The 14,500-nt window shown below is 38.7% G+C and overlaps 1 pseudogene; it reads right to left on the reverse strand.

The window, feature by feature from the left end:
• Positions 1 to 6,171: 6,171 nt before the first annotated feature.
• LOC149251090 (protease Do-like 10, mitochondrial pseudogene) overlaps positions 6,172 to 14,500 on the reverse strand; it is a 36,697-nt pseudogene continuing 28,368 nt past the window's right edge.

Below are 14,500 nucleotides of genomic sequence, written 5' to 3' on the forward strand. Positions count from 1 at the left end.
ACTCTTCACCAGGTGGGTGATGTATTATTTCTCGGACATTGATCTTCACAATATCTACATTTACTAAAGCCTCGACTTTAATAAAATTGAGGCATCCTTCTAATGTATCAATGCCAAGGAAAACTACTTTACCATATTAATAAGAAGCACAACCCATTGTCAACATAAGAACCTAATGAGTCATGGCAACAACCTGTTCAGTAGGAGAACCATCTGACCTTTCCTCACATTCCATTTCCTCTTGCTTTGTGACTTCAGTTAAATCAAAAATATTTAATTAAGAATGACCACCCTTTCATCATCCAAATCAAAACGAATTCTCTTTTTTGTGAAACTTTTGTTGAAGATAATGGAGAATATCCTAGAATAGTGTGAGTTGGTTCACGTGACTTCAGGATAGGAATTAGTTTCTATTTCTTAGGTTATTGTTCTAACTTCCCTAAAAACCATGATTACTATATAATGTGTGATATACATGAACAATGTGGAGCGTTCTGCAGAGCCAGACTCTCCTGGTTCATACTCTCTTTCATAGAGCTGACCAGTGGGTTTTATTTATTTTAATACAACATTGCCATTTTTATCATGGTATCAGAGCGTCAGGGCTGAGGAATCTGTACGCTGAGAGGAGGGTGTGACTAAACTGAAATCGTTGCAGGTTTCATGAGAATAAACGTTATCACCATCTCAAGTATTAGGTGTATAGCTACGATGACGTCTCATATAAGTGGTGTACATCTGCGATGACGTCTTAGATAAGTGTTGTACATCTGCAACGATCGTGTAAACAACAAAAAGGCTCTGTGGAGGCCTGGAGAAGGCTGTAGAGGCTGACAAAAGAAGGTTGTATGGAGGCTATGAAGGAAGCCACGGTGATCTGTAGGTGTGTTGCGAGATCAAACAACATTGAAGATCAGTGATTTGTCTTTGTCACAGATCTGGGGTAAATCTAACATCTTCTTTACGTGTCAATTTTTTTTTGTCTAAATCGCCAAGATGAATAATAATATGTTTGAAGCATGCTTGAATGAGCATAACAAGCTCGATGGTTCCAATTATGCAAATTGGAAATTCAAGATGCAGACTCTGTTAGAAGTGCAGAGTGCTTGGATGATTGCAAATGGGGATGAGCCGAAGCCAGTGGCTGGATCAACATCGATCCCAGATTGGGAGAAGTGAGAAGGTAGAGCAAAGACATTGTTGAAGATGTCAGTGAAAGACAACATCATACCACACATCAGAGAGTGTAAGACAACTAACGAGATCTGGGGAATTCTGAAGGATTTGTATGAGATCAGGAATTCAAATCGTCTTCTGTTCCTGAAGAGCAAGATCCTATCCCTGAAGATGGAGGAGAATGAAACAGTTGCTTCATTCATAGCAAGGATCAAGGATCTGAAGAACAAACTGTCAGACATTGGCGATGCGGTTGCAGATACAGATCTTGTAACCATTACAATGAATGGTGTGACAAATGACTATCAAACGTTCATCACTGGGATAAATGCAAGAGAGAAGATCCCGAAATTTGAAGAGTTGACAGGAATACTGATGCAAGAAGAAGAAAGAAGACCGAATCTAAAGCCCCAGAGTGCCAATATTGCATTGATGGCGAAGAATAACTTCTTCAAAGGGAAAGGAAATCCGCAACAGAAAAATGGAGGACATTCACAAAAAAGACCGAATCAGACCCAAGGTATGCATCTGAATAGAAACAACTCTGAAATTAAATGTTTTTATTGCAGAAAACTTGGTCATATTGCTAGGGAGTGCAAGAAGAAGAAATATCATGAAGAACAACAGAAGCATAAACGACATGCAGGTCATCTCGCAAATGAAAATCATGTGCAGAATTTCAAATTGTTTATGGCAGATTTTGATGAGAATGTTCATGCAGACATTTGGTATGTAGATTCGGGAGCATCAACACATATGACAGGGAACAAGCATTGGTTCAAAGATTTTAAAGAAATCAATGAAGGAGCACATATTTACCTAGGTGATGATAGAAGTCATCAGATGAAAGGGTGTGGGAATTTCTGTCATTCTACCTAATGGTAATGTAAAACAAATTCATAATGTCATGTATGTGCCCGGTGTAACAAAGAACTTCATTTTTGTATCCATGATCACAGATCAAGATCTTAAAGATGATTTTTTTAAATCTAACTGTTATATTGAGGATCTGCTAGATGGCATGAAGACAATTGCTACAGGAATCCGAATAGGAGGTCTGTACAAGTTGGATGTAAGACCTGCACCAGTTCAAGCCTTGACAGCTACGAGTTTGACTACAGAAGAGCTATGGCATCAGAGATTTGGTCATATCAACTATAGTGATTTTATGTTACTACAGAAGAAGGAAATGGTAAGAGATCTTCCTATTCTAAAGCAAGTACATAATGATTGTGATGCGTGTACATTAGGAAAAATGCATAGAGAAGAATTCCTTGTTCGAGTAGAAAAGAAATAGAGGGATATACTTGAATTAGTGCATACAGACCTATGTGGACCCATGCAAACAAAATCATTAGGAGGTGCACTATATTTTTTATTGTTTATTGATGACTGCGCAATGTTTTCCTGGGTATATTTCTTGAGTAACAAGAGTCACACATTTGAATACTTTAAGTAGTTCAAAAACATTATTGAAAGGAAAACAGGGAAATAGATAAAAATTCTTCGGCCCGATCAAGGGGGAGAATACAGGAAAGATGAGCTTATCAGGTATTGTAAATGCCATGGAATATTGCAGTAGTTCATAATACCCCATACTCCACAACAAAATGGAGTAACTGAAAGAAAGAATAGAACACTGGTGGAATGTGCTAGGAGCATGTTGAAAGGTAAGAATCTTTCGAATGTTTTTTGGGTTGAAGCATTGAATACTGCAGTTTATTTGAAAAATAGGAGTCCTACAAAGAGTCTTGAGTTTAAAACTCCTTATGAAGCATTATATGGATTTTAGCCTGTAGTAAAACACTTAAGAGTATTTGGATCTAAAGCATTTACCCATATTCCTAAGGAAGATAGAAGAAAACTAGATTTGAAAGCCATCATATGTACTTTTATAAGGTATTGTTCACAACATAAAGCTTACAGATTATTTAATCCCTCTACTCACAAGATTTTTGTTAGTAGATATGTCATATTCCATGAGCAGGATCATGAAGAATATGATAAGCACAATGAGGAATGGGATATTCCGTACTTGTTGGAAGAAGAAGCAGAAAACAATCAGGATCAACAACAGAGAAAAGCAGAAGATGAACAACAACAACAAAAGCAACAGCAACAACAACAACAACAACAACAGGAAGAAAATAATTATCAACAAGGTTTGAAGCTACCCCACCTCCCAAGAGATCAGGTAGGAAAGCTTAATTGCCTACATGATATAGGGAAAATGCTTTTATAACTAGTATGATGAACGTGGTTGAACCTTCTAGTTATAAAGAAGCAAATGAATGTAGAGAATGGAAAACATCCATGGAACAGGAATATGAATCAATAATCAGGAACAACATTTGGGAACTAGTTGAACTTCCTAAAGGAAAACAAACCATAGGTTGTAAATGGTTATACAAATTGAAGATTAATGCAGATGGAACCATAGAAAAACTAAAAGCTAGATTGGTAGCAAAGGGGTATTCACAAAAATAAGGTATAGACTATGAAGAAACCTTCTCCCCTGTAGCTAAACTAAACACTATCAGAATGTTAATTTCTTTAGCTACTAAGAAACATTGGATGATACACCAACTAGATGTAAAGTCTACATTTTTAAATGGAGAACTAAAAGAGGAGGTTTATTTAGAGCTACCTGAAGGGTTCGTCTCGAAAGGGAAAGAACATTTAGTCTATAGATTGAAGAAAGCACTTTATGGACTAAAGCAAGCACCCAGGTCTTGGTATGAAAAGATTGACTCATCTTTTCTGCAAGCTAGCTACAACAGAAGTAAAAACGACCCTAATATTTATACCATGCAAGATGAACAAGGGTGTATAGTGTTAATTTCTTTGTATGTAGATGATTTTATCATTATAGGTGATGCTACATATCTAATCAAAGAAATCAAGCAACATATGTCACAGGTGTTCGAAATGAAAAGCCTTGGTGAGTTGAGATACTCTTTGGGTCTTGAGATATGGAGATATTCAGGACAAACATTTCTGTCCCAAGGAAAGTATGTCAAAGAACTGTTAGAGAGATTAAGGATGGATCAGTGTAAGCCTGCAGTAGTACCATTACAACAGAACATCAAACTGCAGAGTGAAGATGGCTCAAAGGAGGCATATGCGACACTTTACAGACAATTGGTTGGGAGTCTAATCTACCTAACCACCACTAGACCAGATTTGGCTTATGCAGTCAATGTGCTAAGCCAATATATGTCCAAGCCACTTGAAAGCCATTGGAATGTAGCGAAAAGTGTTTTGAGGTATCTACAAGATACTGTAGATTACGATATTAGTTACATTGACTCTTCTGATGTTAGATTGACAGGATTTGCAGATTCAGATTGGGCTAGAAATGTAGATGATTTCAGATCCATAACAGGTTATGCACTCAACATTGGATCCGGGGTGATCACATGGAGCAACAAGAAGCATAACAAAATCTCCTTGTCCTCAACGGAAGCAGAGTATCAAGCCATGTGTGCAACAATGTGTGAGGCAGTTTGGTTGCAGAGACTTCTTCAGGATGCCAGGGAAGAATAGATAGACGCAACAACAATCAGATGCGACAATCATAGTTCAATCAAACTTGCCAATAATCCAATGTTCCGCAAAAACACTAAACATATTGATACATAATTCCACTTCGTCAGGGAGAAAGTGAAATCCAAAGAAATCCATTTGGTATATTGTAATACATGTGATAATGTTGCAGACATTTTCACTAAGCCTCTTGGCAGGATTAAGTTTGAAATGTTTAGGGAGATGTTAGGCATATTTGTGAACCCCTTCTCCATTAAGGGGGAGTGTTGAAGATAATGGAGAATATCCTAGAATAGTGTGAGTTGGTTCACGTGACCTCAAGATAGGAATTAGTTTCTATTTCTTAGGTTATTGTTCTAACTTCCCTAAAAACCAGGATTACTATATAATGTGTGATGTACATGAACAATGTAGAGCGTTATGCAGAGCCAGACTCTCCTGGTTTAGACTCTCTTCCGTAGAGTTGACCAGTGGGTTTTATTTCTTTTAATACAACATTGCCATTTTTATCAAACACGATATCTAATCAAGTAGTAGCTTCACCCCAACACATTGTTAAATGTGAATCTTTGTTATATGATGGCGAAAACGAGTGCACAACAACTGATATTGAACCTGATCACAACCATACTATAGTTACCAAAAAATAATAGAAGCTACACAACATCAAGCGTAAATTTTCCTAGCAACCACTTGGCAAGTGCAGAAGTTCCACCAAATAACATGATAGGAAAACCAGATTTCATTCTTAAAATACAAACTCTATTGGACAAAAGGTAACTCCTATACTTCGATATAATATGAAAGGCACATTAGTTCTGCTATTCTTCACCAATTGGGCGATGTATTATTTCTTAAACATTGATCTTCACAATATCTACATTTACTAAAGCCTCAAATTTAATAAAATTGAGGCATCCTTCTAATGTATCAATGCCGAGGAAAACTAATTTACCATATTAATAAGAAGCACAACCCATTGTCAACATAAGAACCTAATGAGTCATGGCAACAACTTGTTCAGTAGGAGAACCATCTGACCTTTCTTCACATTCCATTTCCTCTTGCTTTTCGACTTCAATTAAATCAAAACTATTTAATTAAGAATGACCACCCTTTCATCATCCAAATCTAAGTGAATTCTTTTTTTTGTGAAAATTTCTACTATCTAACACAAATGCTTTAAGTTATCAACTTCCACCCCATTCACCTTTTTTTCACCTAATACTCTGCCAGACACTTATATCCTGCATGAATATCATCCATCAATACTTGAGATATAAGGCCTAGATATTCACTGTGATTTTTAGGTGTTGCTGTGGAAGCACGCTCACACAGTCGACGTGATGAAGTGTTGTACTAGTCATCTCCATGTTCATGAAGACAAGGCTTAGTCAATTGAGCCAAAAAAAAACCATAAAAAATGAAATAGCTTGGTAACTTGTCAAACTAATGAATTGGAATCAATGTTTACGGCCTATGTTTTCTTCCCCGGACAAGTTTTGGAAAGCTACACCAGAAACCTTCTCATTCATGATTTCTAACCCTCCATTGTTACCTAGGTTGAGAGCTCCATCAATTTGTATAGTCATAAGATGAGAATCCCTATGCACACATTATGTCATTTCTACCCTTGAGACAACTCCCCTAGTCATAAAGATATTGTCACCGCCTTGAGGATAATTGACAATAACTACAATCTCCTGGAGATAAGAAATATTTCCAAATTCTAGGAAATTCATTCCTTTCCAAAATTCCTCACTTTCAATAGTGAGGATGGCAAGGTCACATTCATGTCCAACAACTAGGACCTCTGCTCTGTGTTTAATTGGAGATCCATGCTTACAGACAAGTATAAATATGTGATCTGCTATTACATGATAATTTGTCAAGATTCTTCGACCAATAATGACAAAACCAAATCCTATTATTTCTCATTGAGGTTTATTTTTCCATGGAAGAAAGTAAGTAGGGCTGCTTGCCACAATGAAAATATTCACCACTGCATCCAAAGCAACTTCAATGGCAGCATGAGCATCTGTCCGAAGAAAAGGCATGTCATTTGTGGTTGGGTCCACAGATTCAGGCTTAGTGCCAAGATCATGAAGTATTGTTGAGAACCAACGTGAACTCAAATGATATATAGAACTCAAAGATTTACTTTTACAATGGGTAACAAGCGAGAACCTATACTTTGATGGGATTCCTTTGGCTGCTTTAATAACATTCGTTCTCCAAATTCAGGGACAAATGTTGCTATCCTTGGAAATTTCCTTGTACATATTGTATTAAATACCTCCTTGTTTACTGAGTTGCGAGACCATGGAACTGAAGAAGAATGTATATGTCTTTCCACGTGACAAACATGACCGGTTCCATGGCCCAATAATCCATTTCCCAATGCACTGTGTTTGGGAGAATTTGACTGCGTCGGAAAACAAGACAATCATTGTGTATGTATGTTTCAACAAGACATTATATATTCATAGCTATGTTGTTTATATATTTGTATGACATATTCAATCGATCCACAATGTGAACAATCAGAGGCTGTGTGCGAGACCATCCATCATAGTAGCTGCCTTTTCTCTCAAACTATATATTATGTATATATATTATCTTGATGCATACATATTGAAAGGTCCTAGGTCATGCCAAGTTGATATTAGTATATTTCCAGGCTGTATACCTATTCTTATACGATTAAATCATAGTGAGGAGATAACGAAGGAGAAGAGATAACGGTGAGTGAACAATGAAATCTATTTCTCCAGCTACTTGAGTAGATAAGATTTGAAAACCTGATATCATTCAAACTATACAAGAGATCACCCTGAATGAATATTGTTCGTTCATTGGTGAGCTTACCCTAGGAACAAAATTCACTTTGCTAAAACAATTCCAATTCTTAATATGGGTATGAACTTAGTTCAATACCAACGATTTGAACTTTGGGGTCTAATGAAGCATACCTTGAATTCCAATATTGGATTGGACTTTCAGGTCAAATGAAGTGAGCATGAAATCTGTTTCTCCAGCTACTTGAGTAGATAAGATTTGAAATCCTGATATCATTCACACTATACAAGAGATCACCCTGAATGAATATTGTTCGTTCACTGGCGAGCTCACCCTAGGAAGAGAATTCACTTTGCTAAAACAATTCCAATTCTTAATATGGGTATGAACTTAATTCAATACCAATGGTTTGAACTTTGGGGTCTAATGAAGCATACCTTGAATTCCAATATTGGATTGGACTTTCAGGTCAAATGAAGGAAGTGAGACCATGTAGGAGAAGCTACTGTTGATGGATGCATATTATTTATTCATTTGTTTTTCAGATATCAATATATCTATATATTCAATTATCTGGCCAAGTTGATATGATGATATACAATGAGGAAAAAATCATTTCAATCCCAGACTGAGCACCCAACTTTCAGTAGGAAAACCACACCCTAAGAGTGATCAGGAAAACAAAATGTGGGTCTTATTCTTATTTATGATCCCGGTGGGTCGGTGTAGGGTTGACAGGAACTGTTGTAACACCAATTAACATGCAAACATATAATAATGTATACCAACCCTACCAATAACACCATTAATATGTATGCAAATTGGCTAGATAACATTCTCTTCTCTGTCAAGTTGGCATATTAGTCATTGTTATTATCTTCCAACACATCCGTTCACCTGCCGTTAACCTGCCTCTGCCTCTATTTGTCACATGGAATTAACATTACTCTTAGTCATTTTTTTTTCTCTAAGTTCTACCACGATATAAATGTGACATCCATTTGGCTTTCTCCGTCTGGTAGCTCTGTCCCGGAGTCATAAATTTCAGGTGATAAAGATCTTTAGACCATGTAAGGTCTAATAATATCAATCTATCATAACATTGTTCCATATAAAAATGGTACATATCAATGGACCACACCTTTAAATATTGCCAATTCAAATTTAATTCTCAGATTATTGTAAGCATGTCCGAATAAAAATCCAAAATGTTAGGTATACTTCTTAGAGTATTTCCATGAATTCTCGGAAGGCCCGTTTGCATAATTGTGCCAACATTTTCTGGCACATGTAACGCTTTAAATACTTTTAGGTCAATCTTGATTTTAAATGAAGCTGTTCAAACACACATTTTCATGAAATCCACATGTCATAGATAAAAGATACGTTAAGAATTCCATCAATTTTCAAAGCCATTCTGTACATATCTCTAAGCTTCCCCAGATCCCCAATCCTACTAGAGGCACTTTGCACCTCACCATGAAAATTATTTTCTATGTAAGTTTTTGATCTAGAATGAAAAAAGAAAATCCAATTGGAATGCTTGCTTGTATTGTTTGTCATTGACAACAATGTCTTTAATAGAGTCTACAACTACTATTTCTTTATTACTTTACAATGCCCAATATGAGCGTCTAGATTTGTCCAAAAAAGTCTCTAAATTCGGCCCCCCCCCCCCCCCCAACCACAAAAGCATGTCATCCTTCCAATTGGTGAGATAATGCAAAATCTAGCATTGTATTTGAGTGGCAAGATGTTTACAATGTGAGACATAAGGCTAACCTCTCCATAAGAATCTCTAAGAACATATCAAGATGTGTCACAGTAAAATTCCACTTCTTTCAATATCGCTCAGCTAGAGATGCATAACACCTTCCTTGCTGAAAATTAGTATTTGGTCCTTTTTCAAAAGTAAGTTCTTTCTTCTAAAGGTTCAAAGCCTTAAAATACCAGTCTTTGTGGTAACAAGCAAGTTGCAAGTTTTCAATAACAACCTCATGTACCCACATTTTACCCAGTGATCCACAGAATGCCAAAGTTTCTCTAATGACATAATTGGCTGAGATACCATATTTCTTTAGCTGAGACTTCTTTTTCTTCTCATCATTTGAATCATCAAATTACGTGGACTTTTCTTCCTAGATACAATTTATCAAAATGTTTTCTAGCACATCTTCTCTTGCAAGAAACATTCCTATGTCTCAAAAATATGTACAAGCATTTCATTACGCAAGCCATTTATTATAGAATCCGTGTCTAACTCAGCAACACTGAATTCAGAATGGGTTGCACCATAATATTTCAAAGCTTCTCCGTACTGGAATTTCACATTTCCTAGCATATGCCTATACACATTCTGGAGAATACCACACTTATTATAGGAATCTATCTATTGACGATGCTAGACTTGCCAACATTCTAGGGGTCTCCTTGATATGAAGTCCTAACCAGACCTCACACCATTTGGTGTAGGGGTCCCATCCGTTATAACACCCTAGTTTCCAAATCCTTAAAGATTTCCCTTGGCTCTAGCTATCGGCACAAGAGAGTCATTGTTATAGACATTTTTGTGCCTTACAGATCTAAGCATGAAATGTCCATAATCCAAGGGATCCAAAGTCCCTAAAAGTGTTTTTCCTGCCCCTAAAGGAACAAGGTCAACCAATGACAGCTTCTCCCAGAAGTTCTCCACCAGAAACTACTCAGAACTAGTCAAATCAGGATCAATTCAGAAGCTCCACTAGCTGGCTGCGTTGCAAAGAACCCAAATACACAGGCTAGGTGCGTTGCAACGCACTTGAATGCACTACCCAGGTGCGCTGAGCGGGAAATGACAAGTGGCAGAGTCATTCAACGAGGTGGAGAGGCAATGGAAGCTTCCAGAATCTTCTCCAATGACACTTGCCTCACTGAATTCGACCAGTGATGAGTAAGAGGCTCTCAGTCTCCAAGTGGAAGCAAGAACTAACAGAGAGAAGCCACAAGTCAAAACATAAGCTGACTCATCCTCTCTGCTTACATCTATATATGGATCCCTCATCCCAGAGATCCGGAGGCTGGAATTTTGTACTTTGCAGAGAATTGCTGTTGGTTTGAGATTGAGATTAGTGCATTGGGTGATTTATGCTTTGTTGGAGGTGAGGAAGGGATTCCTTTGCTGGGAGGTAGATGCTGGATCGAGACTCACTTGGTTGTATCTCCTCCTGGATCTTCTTGTTATATCAATAAAACTATTTGAGTTTCTCCTACATGTTTGTATATCAATGATGCTTTGTTATATTTGCATGTTTAGCTTAAATCTGATCCTAAGCTAGTTATGAATGTAAATCTATATCTTTGTGTAGTTTTCCTCTTCTGGGATCTTGCAGGAACTTGGTGAAGCTGGGCAAGCGAGAGAGCAGGTAGCTGGAAGCTAACAAAGAGGAGAGCGATTGGATCAACAAACTAGCGCAAGACACAGGTTAGTTCATCCTTCCTCTTCATTTACATTTCATAAAGAAGAATACGAAAGTAGTTTTCCTTGTTTGTTGCTAAGGCACTATCACACCTTAGAGTGGGATAGGGGCGTTCTGAGTAGATACTTTTCCCAACAACAAAATGGCGACTCCACTGGGGAACGTGTCTAGTTAGTTTGTTTGTGTTTCCATTGTTGTTTGTCTCATAAACACAGAAGTAGCAATCGAACTGCATTTGCCATTATCAAATGCAAAGTAGCTGCTACTTCAAATCCACTCAATAGATTTGTTTATGACTTGAATAGTAGATCCACAAATGATCTAATAGCCCTTTGTGATAGCTCTTAGTCCTCCTTTAAATCATCCCTCTAATTGTACCTTACTGATTGCTTTTACTCGGCCAAAATCCATAGATTAAACTACAAACCGTGACCCAGAACCCGGATAGAAGTCTCGTTTCTGCCCCAGCGCAGGCTCTATGAAGAGGTTCTGCATTTCAACGCAGGTCCCGAGAGGGCTACCTGCACTGCAATTCAGTTTCTATGTGCAACAGGTGCGCTGATCAGCCCTTGCCCTGTGCAGCTGAGGTTCTTTGCTTCAATTTGTTCAGTTTTATCTCTGATTTTTGTAGCCTGTTATCAGTGTGTGTACCTATCTGAAAACCCCTTTTCTATGCCTTAATTCCACCTCCTTTGTACAAAAAGACTGTAGATGTTATTTGTGTGTTTGTTACATCATTTACAGTTTTCCATTGAAAAATAGAATAGTCATACTGTCGTCCTTAGATTTAGATCTGTCGTAAGTGTCGATTTTGATCTTAGGAGAAAGTTTGTTTGTTGTTGACAGTTGATTATACTTTTTACTTTTTCCTTTTGGTTTGAATTTGTCTCTTTCTAGTGTCGAAACGAGTATTTATTTCAAAATCATAAAGTGTCGTAATCTTCTCTACCTTTTTGATTTCGAAAAAGAAGCTTGTTTGTGTTTTTCACTTGAAAGCAAATTCAAATTTGTACATCAACTTTCTTTTTAGGCATCAATATTAAGAAAGTGAAAACAAATACATGCATTTGTGCATTTGCATATTGATAGTTTGTATGGTTTGATTTAGGAAAAGTGCATTTACAGTGTGCTCTTTTCTCTTTGAGAAAAGATTGTGTCTTTCTTTTCCCCTTGTAGCTAGGATTTTCATTGTTGAAAAGAGATAAATGCTTGCTTATCATCTTTAGATTGCATTTAGGAATTACATCTACATCTCGTGGTGATCCAAAAAGGCAAACTTCTAAGAAAGATCAACTTAAAATAAATTGAATGAATCTAACAACGCATTGAAACTTAACGCACAACATAGAGGTCTAGGCTAGAGACGTGTTCCGGCGTCATAAAGCCTGGTAACTGTTGTCCTCACTGATGGTTGGGTGATTCCTCCACTGTGAGGCGATATGTGCCAGTACGGATTGTGCTCCCACGTACCGTCGAGTATATATTGGGAGACCCCTATAGGCTTAAAACCTTTTATCCATAGGAGGCCGTGTCGGCCGCCCTACTGATCGCAATGCACCGAACACAACATTCGGGAAGATTGACTGCCGTACCGTAAAACGTATTCTGTAGTTTTGTGATTGGTTTGGCACACCCTCTACCTAGATCTCTAGAGCAATCCCTTTCATTCCTTTTCAGACTCCTTAACGGAAAAGGTCCATCTGAGCACTTGTCACTTCAGGCTCATTAAAAATCGAAGGCGACTAGAGTCATCTTTTGTTTTTTCTCGACTCTTTAAAATTGAAAAAACAAGTTGTGTCCAAGCGTCGTAAAATTTATTTTAAACGGAATATTCATACCCTTTTCCTACGTTGATCTTAGGTTGAGAAAATGGAGTCTACCAACCAAGGAATTCCCCTTGGTGGAAATCCTAGTCCTTCTCCTCTTGGGGAGATGTTGGTGCACCCCATATGGCCACATTGTCGCTTCCAGGACTGACAATTGGCTTGCCAGTCTAGCTCTTCTCAACCAATGTCGTTCAGAACACCACTATTCCTGAACAATCGAATCGGCAGTTAGACCAGTCCAGAGTTACCCACCAACCTTCTACTTCCTCTAATTCTTCCTCTCCTCCTTCCTCTTCGCTTGATGTGGCTGGCAAAGCCAAAAGTCAAGTTCCTAAGGAGAAGAAGGAAAAGAAGAAGAAAGAGAAAAAGAAGAAGGAGCCAAAAGCGAATGGGGGCAAACGAGTGTCGTCTAACGAAAATCCACACACTGCACTGACCGGGCCTAAATCACCATGTGTCATTTGCAAGGGAGACCAATTTCACAGAGATTGTCCTTGCATCCCTCGGATACTAAGGAACTGGTCTCCCCGTTTGCACAATCCAGTGTCGTCAACCTCTGATGGCCATGTTGAAAGCACACCGTCAACTAGCGAAAGTGAAGCCCCAGGACAAAAAGGGAGAGCTAGATCTCCCTGTAGACTGTGCGAAGGTGATCACGCCATCCACCGTTGTCCCTTCTTAGACGAAGCTAAAAGAGTTTTGGATGATCGTCCGGTTTCACTGTTATGACTTCCTCCTAGATATAAAAAACTCTTGCCGAGTCCTTCGTCAGTTGAAAATCCAGCTGGCTCGCTCAAGTGGTCAGCTGAAGCGCCTGTCATTGAAGATGAACCAACTGAATCCATACCCGACGAAAGTCAAAAGGTTGAGGCGGCAGTTGACCCGGTCTTGCCTTCAGAGGTTTTATCTTCGAATGACACAGTCACTGGAGAGAACAAGGATGACACCGTCCAAATTCTCTTCATCAACACAGACTCCGACGAACATGGGGGCAACCTACCCATTCCTTTATCGCAGGAAGGAAGTTCGTCAGATCCGTACCCGACCGTTTACTCGGTCCCACCTCCAAGCAACCTAGTTGTCTCCTTTGACTAGAATCAACTAGGCAGACCCCGTTTACCAGCAAGCATGCCATTCCGAATTATTGTCCAAATATATAGAATGGTCATGGCTGGTACCATCATAGATGAGGGGGCTTCTGTGAGTATCCTTTCCTCTACTGCTTGGAAAGAGCTTGGTTCGCCACCGCTTTTGCCTGAGACGAGAAATCTGACAGGCTTTGATAAAGGAACCAGTCGACCTTTAGGGATCCTCCCCAATGTGCCCATAACATTGAAAGGGAAGACAGTTCAAATGAATGTAATGGTCGTTCAAGGACCCTTGGATTATAACCTACTCCTTGGATGAGACTATATTTATTGCATGGGAGCCATCGTCTCCTCACTCTTTAGAGTAATGTGTTTTCCGCACGAAGGAAGAGTGGTCAAGCTCGTGGACCAGCTTTCATTTCCCGGATCACACATCGCAAATAGTCATATACCATCCCTAAATGGTCTCTTCACGCAAGAAATGTCTCAACCCACGGTCCGTCCTCCCGATGAGCACGAGTAATTCGGAGGGATATGACTGGAACCCAGGGGGCATGCGTCCTGGTCTGCTTCGGCATGAAAACTTTGGGTATAGGGTAGGTTTCCGCGG

The sequence above is a fragment of the Pinus tabuliformis genome, chromosome 7 (assembly GCF_031772625.1).
Source record: "Pinus tabuliformis cultivar Carrire ecotype Pingquan chromosome 7, CPIR1, whole genome shotgun sequence".
NCBI classification, from domain to species: Eukaryota; Viridiplantae; Streptophyta; class Pinopsida; order Pinales; family Pinaceae; genus Pinus; species Pinus tabuliformis.